Below are 15,466 nucleotides of genomic sequence, written 5' to 3'. Positions count from 1 at the left end.
CTTTCTCCTGCAATATATTTCCACAATTTCCCCTGAGTTATAATTACCTGTCAGTTTACTTTCCCCCACTAGATTGTAGAGGATAGAGACTATATCGAATCCATCACCTTATCCCACCACATGAACTGCATGAATTAATGTTGATGGGATGGAATTTACTGTTTCTTGGTCAATGAATTCTTGAAATCATTGTGTTTGGTTTTCACAATGAACTGGACTAGGAGCTTTCTCTGCGTAGGGGAAATTTCCCTTAGCCATGTCTGGAGCCCCAGCACCTCTCAGCAGTCAGTGGAGCACGCTTCTTCCACAGGGCTGGACTCTCCGTGATTCTGTCTATACGCTACCTGAGACTTGGTGTTGTCCACTTCTCTATTGCAATGTATTCACAAGCAAAATTCACGAATTCCTAGGAGACATTGTTTGGATAAATCATGTGTTGGTACCACATTTTCCCTCTTCCCTGCCCCTATTCTGCTGGGGGCCCTTCTCTGTGGGGTTGCCAGTATTCCCAATGGGGTTGTGGGTTATGTGTTGTGGGAACAGCAGTTATTTCGGGGGTGGGCAATGCTTCTGGGTATGACATCTCAACCTGTGACTCTTAGAATCTTTCCACCTCCTCTTCTGCAAAATTCCCTGAGCCTTGGTGGGTGTGTTTTAAATCTACTTCAGTGCTGAGCCTCTGGATCTCTGCTTTGGTCGGTGTTGAGTATCCTCAGAGTCTGTCTTCATCCTGGTGCTGATTGTTAGGCTCACCATAGAAGCAGCATTCTTGCTCATCTCCCCAATCCCTTTGTGGTTTCACCTGGGTCTTAACTGAGGTAGGATAGGTGGTTTATCTCCTGGGGTCTCCCTACCGTCTGAAAAAGCAAATCAGATTATTCGAGAGTGAAGACATATAGGTTAAATTGGATAAGCGTTATTTAGGGAGATTTACTCCCCCCCACCCCCCCGCCGTATGAAGTGTTTAATGGGGGCATCTCAGAACCATCAACACACCAGGGTGTTGCTCAGGGAGACGTTAGTGCAACAAGGAGGGCCAGCCCTGTGACACTGGCCGCCCACCATCCTGGGCTGGAGCTTAGGCACTGGGAGCGGGTGGGCACTGCGGGTGGTGCTGTCAGCAGGCAGCTGGCTCACTTCCCTCCACCTGCAGGCCCTTGCTCAGCAGGAAGGCATCCTGCTTGGGGTCATGGCCCAGAATAAGCTTCAGCGTGGCGCTGGCAGTCCGGGAGCCGCCGGGCCTTAGGATGTTGGTGCGGTAGCCCAAGCAACCATAGGGGTCAGGATGCCCTCCTGCTTGAAGCGTGTGTGGAACTTGTTCATGGCATACACCTCATTCCCCAGGTAGCCCTAGTACTTGAGCGTTGTAGCCCCCTGCAGAAGGTGGCAGGCATGTAGGTTCCTGGCACGGTAGGTACCCCAATGATCCCATGGCAGAGGCGGGCGTACTCCTCAGCAGGGTCTGCGTCCGTGTGGCTGTGCAGGGCCTGGTCCACCTTGGCCAGGACGATCTGGCGCAGGTGGAAGAGACCTGTGTTGGCCTGGCGTGACTTGATCTTGTCCAGCAGCTCGTGAGATAGTACTGTGACATGCGCAGCAGGGACTCCTTCTCCCACTCCCAGCTTTCCAACAGCTGCAATGGAGCCTCCACGAAGTCGCGCCCCAAGTGGGCACCACTGAACATGACAAACTCTGCCTGCGAGCAGAGCCTGTGCACCACGTGACCCAGCTCATGGAAGTACGTCTCCACCTCGTGCTGCAGCAGGGAGGGCGCATCCCGCGTGGGCTTGGTGAAGCTGGGCACCATGGCTGCGATGGCGATCTGCCGGCTGCTGTCCTGCCACAGGCAGCCAGGCTGCAGGCCAAAGCAGGCTGCGTGCCCGCACTTCCCCTCCCTGGGGTGAAGGTCCAGGTAGAACTTCGCGATCACCTCCCCCAGGTGGCGTCACGCACAGACGGTCGCACGTCGTTGTGCCAGGCAGCAGCGCCGTCTTCCAGGGCGAGGTGGAGGCGCAGGAGCTCCCGCGCGTGACCACGCGCATGGGGAAGGAGCAGGCTCTGGTGCACGCGGTAGCGCGTCCCCCTCCCTGGTTCGCGCAGTAGCGCACGTCCCGGGCGTGCACGCGCCCGTGGAAGGGCAGCCCGCGCTGCGCGTCCTCGGCGGGACCGTGGCCTGCTCCTGCTCGCCCAGAGGCTTCAGCTTCTGCGTCAGCTCTTCCACGAAGGTGGCCACAGTCTGGCCGGTCTCATCTCCAAGACATAGTCAGCATGCATGGGGAACCCCAGAAGGCTTGACTCCTCCGCCCTCAGGGCCACCAGCTCCTTGAAGAGGGTGCCGTTCCCCTCGCTGCAGCGGGAGTTGTCGCGTGTCAGGTACGTGGCGTGGCACTTCTGCAGGGGCAGATAGTGGGGGGTACTTGAGTGTGACCTTCAGCTTGCCATCCTCAGTCTTCTCCAAGAAGTTCCAGAAGTCCCCCGATGGGCTGGAGAGACAGCTTAGCGGTTAAGACGTTTGCCTGCAAAGCCAAAGGATCCTGGTTGGACTCTCCAAGACCCACGCAAGCCAGCTAGATGCACAAGGGGGCGCACGGGTCTGGAGTTCCTTTGCAGTGGCTGGAGGCCCTGGTGTGCCATTCTCTATCTCTTTCTCCCTCTCAAATAAATACGTAAGTTCTCCGGAAGCCCGCCCAGCTCGTCGTACGGGAAGGGCACGTGAAGGTGGTGTCCTCGTTCAGGTTCTTGCTGAAGTCCGCACACAGTAGGCTCAGCTGCTTCTTGATGCGCTTGACCTTCTCCCGAGTCTCCTTGGGCAGGTGGAGCCCGCTCCTCCCGCCCAGCTTGATCAGCCGCTCCAGGTACCGTGCTGCCCCTGGCCATAGCTGGAGCGAATCTTTCCGGACGTTCTCCTGTAGCCACACAATGAGCCCGTACACTTCTTGCCTCTTGCCCATCTCCACATCGAACTCTATCTCTTCTCAGACATATGTATTAAAAGAGGGAAAGAGCCGGGCGTTGTGGCGCACGCCTTCAATCCCAGCACTCAGGAGGCAGAGGTAGGAGGATCTCCGAGAGTTTGAGGCCACCCTGAGACTACATAGTGAATTCCAGGTCAGCCTGAGCCAGAGTGAGACCCTGCCTCGAAAAACCAAAAAAAAAAAAAAAAAAAAAAAAAAGAGGGAAAGGCTGGGTGGTGGAACGTGTGTGTAGTCCTCGCCCTCAGGAGGCTGAGGCAGAGGATTGCTGTGAGTTTGAAGCTAGCTTTGGCTACGTACTAAGACCATGCCTCCAAAAATTTAAAAAAAAAAAAAAATTTCCCTTCACTTCCCCTTGGCTAGAATTGTGTTCGGCTAGAACATGTGTTTACCTAAGCTCTTTTTATAATTTTATTCATTTGTGTGTGTGTGCTCGCGTGCATGCACACGCCTGCCAGGGTACATGTGTGGTGGTCCGAGGACAACTATGAAGTTTCTGTGCTCCACTTTCTTTGAGACAAAGTCTCTTGCTGATGCAGATGAACTGCCAGACACCGAGGAAGGTTAGACGTCTTCAGATTCTCCCGGCTCCACCTCCCTTTCTCATTGGCCACTGGGGAATTGAACTGAGACAGGCATGCTTTGCAAGCAAATGCCATTATCCACTGATCAGTCTCCCCAACCGTTTGCCTAAACTTTTCATTAGAGAAATGGCACTGTTCTGATGAGCGTATATTAATGAAGGCTCTTCTCCAAGGACCAGGAGGAGCCCTTGTCCTGAGTATGGAGCGCACCATAGATGGATGCTCTTGTAGGCAGGGAGAAGGGGCACAAACAGATTTGAACACCAATCATGTCTGGTATATCTTCTTGCTGTCTGCTCTGGTCTGGATGTTGAGTATCTCTCAGTTGTCCATATATAAAGACTTGTCCACCAGAGTAAAGATCGTGGGAAGTGTTATAGACCTTTATGAGATCAAGTAAGGGTGGACAGCAGGGACTGGTTGAGCAGCTGCTGAAGGGGAACACAAACCGGACCAGCTGAGCAGCTCCGGAAACACTCCAGGCACCCTGCACAGCCTCCCATCCCCCAACTGCCAGGGCTGCAGCATCCAGCACAGCTGATCAGGACACTAGATCCAGCAACCAAACAGCCTAACAGACTCCACAGCACAACTGAGAGGGATCGAGGTGGGCACTCAGCACTGGTGACATTGGAAGCCAGTTCAAAAGGTAACAGGGCCTACTTACACAAAGCCAGATACGAAGGCCTGCACTGGAAGTGCTGATCTCTCTTTCCATGTCAGGAGAGGCTTTGTATTACATTTGAGTGATATATTCTTGGTTAGCTTTACCCTTCTCAAATAAGCTGTAATTTGGTGTTGACTACTATTGCCTTTGATGTTTCCTGATTTTTAGGGCCTTTGTCTTTTTCTTCTGTCATTATTGGGGGCAAGGTCTGATCTGGTCCCAGGCTGACTTGGAACCCATTTCAGACCAAAAATCTCAACCTCCTAGTTGATGGGATTAAGGGTGTGGGGCAACACACACCCTTAGAGACTTTGGCTTTATTAGATTATCTGTTTGTCTTAACCCCCATGCTTGCATAAATACTCTGCTGGTTTTAATTGAATGTGTATATTGTTCAGTTGCATTTTAGAATTTGCCAGTAATTTTCTCTACCCAATCTACTAGAATACTTGAACATCAGGCAAACTGAACACCTAGGGTCACTTCTGCTGTTTCTCTTGGAATATAAGAGCTGTACCTGCAACCTTAAACTCCTATAATGAAGATATATAAAGTTGATTTACATGGCCAAGTACACTGCAGATAATTAGAAAGCCCAAGCATCAAATTAACTCAAGATGCAAAAATCTCTACATTGTAATACAAGAAACACAAAAAAAATCAAGACAATATAACCCCACCAAAAATTAAAAATCCATCAGAAATGACCTCCAGTAGTTGAGACTGCTTTAGATGAAATGCCTGACAAGGATTTCAAAAAACAAAAAATTATATCTATAATCAATGAAATCAAAGGAATTAAAGAAGAAAACAAACTCTTGAAGGAATCCTAAGAAAACACAGAAAACCAACTTAATGAAATAAGGAGGTCAATACAAGACATGAGTAAGGAAATAGAAATAATGAAAAATACCAATCAGAACTACTAGAAATGAAAAACAGAGTAAGTCAAATAGAAAACTGTAGAAAGTCTCAGCAGTAGAATGGATGAAGGAGAGAACAGAATATCTAAATTAGAAGACCAGGTGGCAGATGTAATACAGTCCAACAAAGAGAAAGAGAAACTAATAGAAAGGCATGAATGGGAATTTCAAGACATTTGACACACTATGAAAAGATCAAACATTCAGGGTCCCTGAGACTACTTAGTGAATTCTAGGTCAGCCTGAGCTAGAGTGAGACCTTACCTCAAAAACAAAAAGCAAAACAACAAAAACAAAACAAAATAAAGCAAAACAAAAAAAGAAAAAAGAAAGAAAGAAAAAGAAAAAGAATTCAGGGCATAGTAGAAGGAGAAGAATTTTACTCCAAAGACATAGCAGGTATTTTCTAAAAAATCATAGAACAAAACTACCTCCAAATAGGAAAAGTGATGCCAATACAGATACAGGAAGTGTTTAGAATGCCAAACAGACAAAATCAGGAAAGAACCTTTTACCATATTATAATTAAACTACAGAACACACCAACCAAAAAAAGTATATTGAAAGCAGTTAGAGAGAAAAATCAAGTCACATACAAAGATGAGCCCATCAGGATAACAGCAGATTACTCAACACAAACTTTAAAAGCCAGAAGGGCTTGGAAGATGTATTCCAAGTTGTGAAAGATGACAACTGTCAGCCAAGATTACTTTATCTTGCCAAGCTAAAGCTATCCATACAAACAGATGGAGAAATAAGGACAGTCCACAACTGAAGCAGGCTAAAGGAATATATGAACACTGAACCAGCTCTACAGAAAATACTTGGAAGAGACCAAGCCATCCAGGAAATCTTTAGGTCATGGGAAGTATTGTCTCAAAGGGGATTTGGGGGCCCTGTTTTTCTCCTTTCCTTCCTTTCTTTTTCTTTTTTCTTCATTCTTTCTCTCCCCCTCTCTTTCTCTCCCTCTTTCTTTCACTGCTCCTTTTCTTTCTTCCTCCTTCCCTCTGCTGTATAGATGTGGCTGTTCTCAATGTGCTCCTGCCATATTTATCATCTACCATCATTTCCATACAGCAGATCAATGGGGCTCTTGACCTTGAACTTTGAATCTCCAAAACAGTTAGCTAAATCAGTATATTTTTACTTTATAAGTAGCTGGTTTCAGGTAGTTTCTTATGGTAACAGAAAGCTGAATAATATACCTTCATTTTGGATAATTTAAAAGCCTAGAAATTTGGAGGTCCACAGATCCAGAAAGAAGAAAAGAATCCCACCCAGAAACTTGGGTCATGCTATTTTCTCTGAATTGAAATTTCCTTAAAGAAGAAAGAAAAAAATAATTTGGCCGCTGGGTATGGTGGCTCATGCCTTTAGTCCCAGCACTCAGGGGACAGAGGTAGGAGGATCGCTGTGAGCTTGAGGTCATACAGAGACTATGTAGTGAATTCCAGGTTAGCCTGAAATAGAGCAAGACTCTACCTCAAATAAGCCAAAAATAATTTGGCAAATTGTTGATTTTCTCTGTTTCCTCATCTGTGAGATGGCTAACAGTAATTCCTAGTTTAGAAAATAAATCAATAATCTTTTAAATAAGTTTATTCATTTGCAAGTGGGGAGAGACAGAGAAAGGAGAGAGAAAGAGAGAGAATGGGAACATCAGGGCCTCCAACCATTGCAAATGAATTCTAGAGGCATGCACTTCTCTGTACATGTGGGTCTGCATGGTACTGGGGAATCAAGCCTGGGTCATTAGGCTTTGCAGACAAGTGTCTTAATTGCTGAGCCATCTATCCAGGCCCTAAATGAATTCTTATATAGTCAATTCTTAGTCTTCAAGCATTCTGCGTTTGTGAATTTTCTTATTCACTGAAATCTATTTGTCAGCCCCAAAGCCAATACATGTGACCATGTTGTGGTCATGCATGGACATTGGCAGAGCAGTGAAAAGTTGAGCTGCTTCATGTGCATGTTCCCAGGGGAAGTTGCATGAAGTAACACCTGGCTTCCCTTTTCTACTCTTGCATTGTAAACCTGGGTTGTTTTCATGGCCTAATTAATGCCACATGCACTGCAGTTTTGCCTTTTGCTGTGTAAACAGCATAGCACTGGAGTCCTCTCTACTGCTCTTTGGTACAAGAATGCTGTTGAGCACTCAGGCAGAAATGGAAATATTGAGTTATTGTGCTGTTGGTCATGAGTTCAATGGGCATGAAACAACTGTTTCACATAAAGTATCATCAGACTGAAACACTCAGAAAACAGAATTCTGTATACATCAGTTAATAAGAATGCTGGGGGCTGGAGGGATGGCTTAGTGGTTAAGGCCCTTGCCTATGAAGCCTAAGGACCCAGGTTGATTCCCCAGGACCCATGTAAGCCAGATGCACAAGGTGACACATGTCTGGCATTCATTTGCAGTGGCTGGAGGCCCTAAGTTACCAATTCTCCCTCTCTCTCTATCTGCTCCCTCGCTCTCATTCATAAATAAATATTAAAAAAAAAACAAACAAGAAGCCAGGCATGGTGGTGCACGCCTTTAATCCCAGCACTTGGGAGGCAAAGGTAGGAGGATCGCCTTGCGTTCAAGGCCACCCTGAGACTACAGAGTGAATTCCAGGTCAGCTTGAGCTAGAGTGAGACCCTACCTTGAAAACACAAACAAACGAATAAACAAACAAACAAACAAACAAAAATGCCAGGCCTAGCGGCAGCATGATCTAGCCTTGCTTCTCCTCTAGGAAATTAATTTTTTTTCTTTTGAGATGGGGTGTCATGTATCCTAGGCTGGCCTTAAATTCAACATATAGCTGAGGATAACCTTGACCTTTTGTTTCTCCTGCCTCCTTGTCCCAAGTGCTAAAATTATAGTAACGTGCCACCATGCCTTGTTTATGTGGTGCTGGGGATAGAACCCAGGGCCTTGAGTGTCCTAGGCAACAAGAACTCTACCACCTTGCTACAGCCCCAGCCTGGTTCTGTGTTTATTAATACAGTATTCCTGGCAACTTTATGAAACATAGCCACTTCAAATACTGTGAGTTGACTATCTTTTTTTTGTTTTTTTTTTGAGGTAGGGTCTCACTGTGACCCAGGCTGACCTGGAACTCACTATGTAGTCCCAGGGTAGCATCGTCCTCTTGGTGATCCTCCTACCTTTGCCTCCCGAATGCTGGGATTAAAGGTGTGCACCACCATGCCCAGCTCAAGTTGACTATCTTTAAAGCATTTAGGATAGTATCCTTCACATACTAAAGACTGTATGATTTCTGGTTAGCATGCTGTCCAGTGTAATAAAAATAAACCAGGTGATTCTGCAAAATAATATAAACCAAGCCTGTGGTTTATGTCATTTAAGTCTTTGTCAAAATACACAAATATAAAAACAGTAGGGTGGGCTGGAGAGATGGCTTAGCAGATAAGGTGTTTGCCTTCAAAGCCAAAGGACCCAGGTTTGATTTCCCAGGACCCACGATAACCAGATGCACCAGGGTTCGTCAGCGTCTGGAGTTCGTTTGCAGTGGCTGGAGGCCCTGGCGCTCCCATTCTCTCTCTCCCTCTCCCTCTTTTTCTGTCAAATAAATAAACAAATGAAAATAAAAATATTTAAAAACAGTAGGGTATTCCAGCACTCAGGAAACTGAGTCAAGAGGATGGTGAGTCAGGAGCCTTAGGCAAGACCCTGCTTAAAAACAAGCAAATAGGGCTGGAGGGATGGCTTAGTGGCTAAGGCATTTGCCTGCAAAGCCAAAGAAACCAGGTTCAATTCCCTAGGAACCATGTAAGCCAGATGCACAAGGTGGCGCATGCATCTGGAGTTCCTTTGTAGTGGCTAGAGGCTCTGGCATTCCCATTCTCTCTTTCTCTGCCTCTTTCTCTCTCTCAAATAAATGAATAAAAATAAAAATAAAAAATCTTAAAAAACAAGCAAATAAACCATAACAAAACTTGAATTAAAAAAACTGCAGGGCTGGAGAGATGGCTTAGCAGTTAAGCGCTTGCCTGTGAAGCCTAAGGACCCCGGTTCGAGGCTTGGTTCCCCAGGTCCCACGTTAGCCAGATGCACAAGGGGGCGCACGTGTCTGGAGTTCGTTTGCAGAGGCTGGAAGCCCTGGCGCGCCCATTCTCTCTCTCTCTCTCTCTCTCTCTCTACCTGTCTTTCTCTCTGTGTCTGTAGCTCTCAAATAAATAAATAATTAAAAAAAAAAACCCTGCAAACAAAACACCTCACCACAGAAAAAAAGCCATATACACAACAGGTTTCACTGTCTGGGAGCCTCAGGTCAAAGCCATACGACGGCCAAAACCCCAAGGGAAGAGAAACAAGAGGAGCTACAGCTCCAGAGTTGCAGCACCCTGACACCCATGACACCTGGCAACCATGCAGGAGGGTTGTGTTCATGAGCAAGACTCCTTGGCTTAGGTCTGGTTCTGGCCTCCCATCAGCCTGATCTCACTCCACCACAGCGTAGAGGCTTGCCCAGGCCCTGGTGTTGGCTAGTGGAGGCTGAGCTGGGCTGTCTGCTGGGAGAAGCCTTTCTGGCCTCTCATGATCAGCCCCCCTCAGTCTCTTTCCTCTTATCCCTGCAGTACTGGTCTAGAAGGAGTTAGAGACACAGCTCTGTTTGAACTCCACCTTTATGTGAGATGAAAACAGTAGCAGAAATTCCAAACTGGGCTTTGGGGAAAAGGAGTGGATGATTCCATTGCTAATTCTCTTCTCTTTTAATATCACTATGACACAACAGTTTCAAATCTATGTATAGCGCAGCCTATTCAAAGCCATTTAGATTCTAGGATAACAATGCCAAAATAATTTCAATGTAAGTCTTTGATCTCCTCATTATAATGCCATTACCAAACCATTATTAGCTAAGATTACAATGACAAATCAATTTTAATTGAAGTCTTTGGAGATGCCATTTATAATGCTATTATCATGTGAATTTGCAATGGGAAAGTTACTTGAGCAAGCTTGTTGAAACAGAGCTATAATGCCACTGTAATGGAAAATTTTGATGGTGAAATTATTCCAAGTCCCTAGGGACTGGTGATTATCATATAAAACCACCAGCCATGAAAGTGATGCCCCCCTCAAATAAATCATGTGATAGTATTTACTGATCAAAGAATGTCTTCCTCATAGAATGTGATCTAAACATCATATCCTAGAGCATATGATTAGTCCTCTTTTTTTCCTTCACTTTTCTTCTCTTCTTCTTTCCTTTTCTCCTTTTTTCCTTACATTTTTCCTGTCTCCTATTTCATCCTTTTCCCCTTTACTTTCTTTTCACCTTCCTTCCTTCCTCTCTTTCTTTCTTTCTTTTTCATTTCTTTTTTGTTCATTTATTTATCTATTTGAGAGTGACAGACACAGAGAGAAAGGGAGAGGGAGAGGGAGAGGCAGAGGGAGCGAGAGAATGGGCGCGCCAGGCCCTTCAGCCACTGCAAATGAACTCCAGATGTGTGCGCCCCTTGTGCAACTGGCTAACGTAGGTCCTGGGAAATTGAGCCTCAAATTGGGGTCCTTAGGCTTCATAGGTAAGAGCTTAACCACTAAGCCATCTCTCCAGCCCTCTTTCTTTCTCCCCCCCCCTTCCCCTTTCTCCTCTCTTTTTATTATGCTGTTGAGGATTAAACCCAAGGCCTTGTGCATACTAGGCAGGCCCTCTATCACTGAGCTCTCTCCCCACAAAGATAGAGGAAGAATGATTACTCTGTACCAAGGAGTTGTTTAATTCAGGCAAATGTGGAGTTGGCTAAGAAACAATCTTGACTAGTTGTTTGGCTGAAGTGAGCATTTAATTCAACCATCCTAGGGGAAGTCACTGCTCTAAATGTTCTCATTAGCATGTCGTCTATCCCCAGAGCCAGTCTTTATTGGCTTCCTTCCTTAGCTTTATTTGTCCCAAACACAGCCAGCCTCCTCTTGTTTGATAAAGCTTGATCTGCTCCCTGCTCATACCATGCTTCATATCACCTGGCCCACATGTTTGTGGAAAATGAAGATTGTATAGAGCATGTTTTTTAAAGTAATTAATTCATTTATTTGGTGTGTACACACACGTGTGTGCATGCCATGGCATGGGTGTCCTCGGGCAACATTTGATGGGTCCTCTCATTCCACCTCATTTAGAGGGAGGGCCTCCCATTGCTCACTGCTCCATTTGTGAATTTCCAGGGAATTTTCAGGAAAGGCTGCTACAGCTTCTGGCTTTCTGTGGGATCTGGGGTCTGAATTCAGATACTCAGACTTGGGCGGCATGTACTTTCATATATGTGTCCTTTTCTCCAATCCATTTCTTCCTTGGACTGTTCTACCAGGAGTCCAAATTCGAAAGTTATTTGCTCTGAACTTATTTATTCCCCCCCCCCCTTTTTTTGAGGTAGGGTCTCGCTCTAGCCCAAGCTGACCAGGAATTCACTATGTAGTGTCAGGATGGCCTCAAACTCACAGCAATCCTTCTACCACTGCCTCCTGAGTGCTGGGGTTAAAGGCATGTGCTACCACACCAGGCTAAACTTGTTTATTTATTAACAAGCAAGTAGCTACCATTTCTGGAAAGCATAGTATGAGCCAGGCAGTGTCATTGCCTTTATTTAGCAGGTTTAACTCTATTTATGACCGCATATGAACTTGGGGTCTAGTGCAGTCCCTTATACAAGGTCATGTGTGCAGGTGGAACATGGACCTCCGTTTGCTGGGTTCTAAAGCCCTAATGCTTTATTTTTTCCTTTTTTTTTTTTCTTTTTCTTTTTCCTTTTTTTCAAGGTAGGGTCTCACTCTAGCTCAGGCTGACCTGGAATTCACTCCGTAGTCTCAGGGTGGCCTCAAACTCTTGGCGATCCTCCTACCTCTGCCTCCTGAGTGCTGGGATTAAAGGCGTGGGCCACCATGCCCATAAAGCCCTAACTCTTAACTGTTCTCTTTCACAGAGATGGCCTAGGTTGCTGACGGAGTGGCTGAGCACACTGGCTCTGGGACGAAGCAACCTTGCTGTCATGCTGGCTTTGCCACTTCTGGGATCTGTTATTCTTGTGGGCAATCAATGACATCTTTTTGTTGCTTCCTTTGGGGACTGGGGGAGCTGGCTTAGCAGTTAAAGGCTTTTGATTGTTGCTTCCCTTTTCAATCACAGGATCAAGTTGACTGGATCTTGTGAGATGAGTGAGAGGGAGAGGGATGACATTATCCCATCCTAAATGTAGATGTAAATATTTAACATGGGTGCAGAATTTAAGAGGGAAAGCTGAATCTCTGGGGGGAGCTTTTGGCAAACAAAGGCCAATTTTGAGTGGGCAGGATTTAAGAGAATGAAATCAGTAACGCTTCAAAAGTGGGATAAAAATCAGTTTTATAAAGTCAAGGGCAAAATGTTAGTGTGTATTACATAGCTGTGGAAAAATCAGTGTAACTAATTATCCTTGGCAGAAGTGCAGTCAGTTAAACTTTAGCAAGTGTCAGTAAAATTTCTTAGACCCATGTTCCACAGTCTGGGGCTTAGGAATGACTTAGGAATGTCAGAATTCTAAGTCTTCAAACTAGCTTATCTAGTGATCTGTTCTGTGACTAGAGTCCCTTACTCTTCCCATGCCTCTGTTTCCCTCCCTGCCAAAATGCCAGGCATCTTCCTGGGTGATTTCAAGGGGTAACTGGGGGCAAACCCACCATCCAAATTGTTAATAAAAATGGTATTTTTGTACTCAATTCTTTGCATCTTAAACCCTTTATATTTCTTGTTTTGGTATCCTTGGATTTTTCTCCCCACTCCCTGCCATGGAGGAGCAAAAATGTGATCTATATGATACAGTATCATGTGTGGAAATCTCGGTCTGGATGAAGGAGAATTGGCCAGGCTGTGACATTTCAAGCAGTGGCTGTCCAGGGCAGAAATGCACCTAAGAGATGATCCCCAGCCCAGCAAACAAAGAAGCAGTGGAGAAAAATGCCACAGCAGCTCTGGCTGTCACAAGGTGACTTCGGTATTAGTGTCTGCAATGGGTCAGGCAGTGCCTGGGCGAAGGTAACAGGAAAAATTTTAATGCTGAGGAAAACAATAAACTTGCCAGTGTGTTGGAAATTAGAGTAACTCCCTGAACGTAAATAATGAACGCAACATTGATTGAAATAAATGATGTACTCTGCTTTAGAAATGTTATTTGAATAACTGATATTGTACTTTGTTGGGCTATGGTTTCAAATGCATTTGATTATGCATTTTAATGTTTTCCCCCAAACAGTCTTTCAAATCAGTATAAATTGCTGCATGTAGCAGGCATGTCTTGATCTTAGCTTCCATGACAACAGGCTACAGAGAAATACATTTTCATAACAATTGCTAGCAGTGTTTAGTGTCACTGTGACTTTGTGTCGGGAACAGCTGGCTCTGCTAAGAAAACAGCATTGTTTCCCTTAACTTGAAAGCTTTTGTTGTAATAATTGAAAAAATAGGTAGAAAAATTGTTTAGGAGAAAAGCAGGTAGGTGGGAACAAAGCCCAGCATGCAGGATGTGGAGAGAGAGGACGGGAGAGAAGCGGATGGCTAGAGGAATGAGTGAGAGAGAGAAAGAGAGAGAGAGAGAGAGAGAGAGAGAGAGAGAGAGAGAGGGAATTCTCAGTGGTTTTCTTAAGTGTCTCCCAAAGGTCTGTGTTAAAGGCTTGGTCCTGGGCTAGGGATGCAGTTTGGTGGTAGGGAGCATACCTAGCATGAGCAAAGCCAAGGGTTTGATTTCTAGCATCACTAAATAAACAAACAACGGGTCCCCTGTGACAGCGCTATTGGGAAATGGTGGAAGTTAAAAAGTGGTGCCTATTCAGAGGCCTTTTGGGACACTGGGAAGGTGCCTTTGAAGTGGATTTGGGACCCTAGTTTCATCTTTTTACAGAGGATTTTAAAACATGAAAGTAATGTCATTTGATCATATTCCCTTCTTGCTCTTTTTTTGTCCCCTCCCCACCCCATCCCACAGAACTCCCTCCTCTTTCCAAGCAATCCTTCTGCTTTAATGTCTCATTGTTTTTGTCCTCCCCCACCCTCTATGCCAAATTATTGATGGGTTCAATGTTGTGCATGTCTTGTGGGAGTAACGGCCTCCGTTGAGAGACCATGAATACACCACCCACTAGTGCACGTTTGGAGGACCATGCCCTAAAGTACTCCTTCCCACCCCGGCTCTTACATTCTTCCTGCCTCCTCTTCCTTAACATTTGCTGAGCCTCGGAGGGTTCAGTAGAGATGTCCCATTTAGTGCTGAGCTCTCCCCAGCCCTATTTTCAGTATGTTGGAGAGTTTTTAGTCTCCATTGTGGATCACCATCTCCATAGCTTCTCTGGCTAGTAGTGAGAGCAGCACTCATGCTTTCTACCACTTTCCTTGGCAATGTACCCTGAGCGAGTATGATAGGAATGTCTCATCCAGTGCAAGAAACTGGACTGTCTCTTCTCCTCACCTTGAAGAGCCTTGGGCCTTGTCTTTTCCCTGTTCCGTAGCTCAGAACCTGAGCAGCAGTGCTCTCCAGGTGCTGTCACTGTGACGTGCTGCCTTGTCACACGTCTCAAGTGACGAGACCAACCCCTGATGAAGTGAAGCCTTCAAAGCTGTGAGCTGACTACGCCTGGCTTATCTGAGGTGTTTTGCTATACTGACAGAAGGCTGACAAACATAGGCGGAGAGATTATCCTGGATTTTCTGTGTGGGCCTTAAGTGTAATCACAAGAGGAGATTTGATGCACACAGTGGAGAAGGTGGCGTGAAAATGGAGCGCAGACAGATTTGGAGATCTTGATTTGTATGAGCCAAAAAAACGCTGAGCAGGACAAAGAAGCCGGTCCTCTCTGAGTGCCTCTGGGGAGAATTCAGTTCTGTTGACACTTTAATTTCAACTGAGTAATACTGATTTCACGTGAGGGTAAATTCTGTTCATTTAAACTATCCAGTTTGTGATAATCTGTTACCATGGCAAACTAAACTTGTTGCCATAGGAAGCTAATGCAACGATCAAGCTGGGCGTGGCGGTGCACGCCTTGAACTTCAGGGCTTGGGAAGCAGAGGTAGGAGGCTACTCTGAGACTACATAGTGAATTCCAGGTCAGCCAGGCTTAGAGTGAACCCTTACCTCAAAACAAACAAAACACAAACAACAACAACAACAACAACAAAACCCCCCCAAAACAAAGATCAATTAATAAGGCTAGAGGCCAAATCTTTAAGGGCAGCTGCTGGCCAGCAGTTTACAATCAGAGAAAAGGGGCTTTGCAGCTTCTCTGCATATTGCTGATTTTTAAAAAATTATTATTTAAAAAAATTATTATTTTATTTA

At 45.6% G+C, this 15,466-nt stretch overlaps 1 pseudogene; it reads right to left on the bottom strand.

Annotated features, from left to right (window-relative positions):
- Positions 1 to 1,117: 1,117 nt before the first annotated feature.
- On the bottom strand, positions 1,118 to 11,411 carry LOC101603526 (annotated as a pseudogene).
- Positions 11,412 to 15,466: the final 4,055 nt, after the last annotated feature.

Source organism: Jaculus jaculus, chromosome 1 (genome assembly GCF_020740685.1).
Source record: "Jaculus jaculus isolate mJacJac1 chromosome 1, mJacJac1.mat.Y.cur, whole genome shotgun sequence".
NCBI classification, from domain to species: domain Eukaryota; kingdom Metazoa; phylum Chordata; class Mammalia; order Rodentia; family Dipodidae; genus Jaculus; species Jaculus jaculus.
Note: the sequence above shows the minus strand (reverse complement) of the source record. Positions and strands in the feature narration are given on the sequence as shown.